Genomic DNA, 1,720 nt, shown 5'->3' with positions numbered 1-1,720 from the left:
TCAGGATTTGCCTGAGGTGTTGAGGGCTAGGGAGGGGCATCATCTCTGTGTCCATGCCAATCCATGGTAGATTAGTAGTGGGGTCAGCTCTCCCATATTCACAGCCTTGGGGCCAACTCACTCACACCCCTGACCCCAGGGCCAGCTCCACTGTGCTACCTGGGCAAGGTGCAGGGCTTGCTCTTCTAAGTGCTGCTGCTTGTAAGAGATGGAGCCAGTTCTCTCAGAGAGGGGAGGGACCAGTTATGCACAGCCCCTGGACATCCAGGTGATCCCCTGAGGCTGCCCTGACCAGGGACATCGCCATGTTCTCTAGTGATAATATGAGCTACAGACATCGACACCAACCCTGCCATTGTGTAGCTATAGTCTCAAACATGGCCCTCAGTGGCAGCTCAGGCTGAGCCCTCACCACAGCTCCAGGTGGCAGGGCTAGCCACTCATAACAGGCTATTCCTCTCCATTCTTGTATTTATGGGTGCACTGTAACTGTCTTCAGACACACCAGAAGAGGGCACCAAGTCCCATTACAGATTGGTGTAAGCTACCACGTGGTTAATGGGAATTGAACTCGGGATCTCTGGAAGAGCACCCAGTGCTCTTAACCTCTGAGCCATCTCTCCAGTCCTTCCTCTCCATTCTTGAATCTCAAGTTCCATCTCTTCATACTGTTCAAGCTGCTCCACTTCTCTTTCTCTCCCGTCTGTCCACCACATACTTGCATATCATGGTGGTTCCAGGCTGGTCATAAGGCTGGTAGACCCATGGATGACATTCTCCATCCGTGCTGCATGGTGTAGTGGTTAGTGGGTGTCTATGGCCCACCTATGCCATGCACTGGAGGGCATGGTGGTCCATGAGTCTCTGTGCCTTCTTCCTCCTGTGCTGCACTGCCTAGATTTGATTTGATTTCATTTTTATGAGTCCTAGGCATAAGACAGCTTTGGCTACCAAGTCAGTTATCAAGCTAGGATAAGCAAAGGACTACCATCTGCTCTGCCCTGACTGATATAAGAACACCAACAACAACAAGGTGTCTCTCTGCCCATTGCCAGGGAGTGTGTTCTGTTTCTTGATCTGAGTGCTCTTGTGTGTATTTGTGTTTCCCTTGTGGAGATTCACAGGGCTGTAGATTTTTTTTTTTTTGTAAATATATGTCAATAAAAATTAAAAGTAGACAAGAACATGGAAAACAAACCAATGAACAAATAGACCCAAAAGCCTCAACACAGCCAGGACTAGGATGAGTAGTGAGCCACACACCTTCAATCCAGTGCCAACTAGGTACAGTCATCATAGGGAAAAGAGGTGACACCAGTCTCATAGCTAGTGCCTTAGCGTGGGCAGCCAAGCCTGTTCATGGTACAAAGGTTGGCAGCGTGGAACACAGCAAACAGTACCTGTCTGTGATACATCCCAGCTCCTGGGTCAGGGCAGAACTACCAGGGATCTCAGTTTCCACACACGTAGAATGGAGACAGCAATATGTTGAATACATTTTGTTAGGCATTGTGACTTGCACAGGGTGAAAAACAAGGAAGTGTTTGGGTCTGTTATTACCATGTGCCAGACTCTTCAGTCCCCACAACTCTAGTAAGAGAGAGACTTGGCCAAGTGATTTGTATGAAGCCACACATTCTCAATGCTAAATGGAGAATGGAGAAGTGAACTCAAGGTTTGTCCTGAAAGCCTACAATCTAAGACTTCCTAAGGAGAGATA

General features: G+C 48.4%; 1 non-coding gene across 1 annotated transcript; it reads right to left on the bottom strand.

The window, feature by feature from the left end:
• Positions 1-917: 917 nt before the first annotated feature.
• On the bottom strand, positions 918-1,059 carry LOC115487291. Its single transcript, XR_003948481.1, has one exon. It is a non-coding gene; the product is annotated as a small nucleolar RNA SNORA48 (small nucleolar RNA).
• Between the last annotated feature and the right edge of the window lie 661 nt (positions 1,060-1,720).

Source organism: Mus musculus, chromosome 9 (assembly GCF_000001635.26).
Source record: "Mus musculus strain C57BL/6J chromosome 9, GRCm38.p6 C57BL/6J".
NCBI classification, from domain to species: domain Eukaryota; kingdom Metazoa; phylum Chordata; class Mammalia; order Rodentia; family Muridae; genus Mus; species Mus musculus.
Note: the sequence above shows the minus strand (reverse complement) of the source record. Positions and strands in the feature narration are given on the sequence as shown.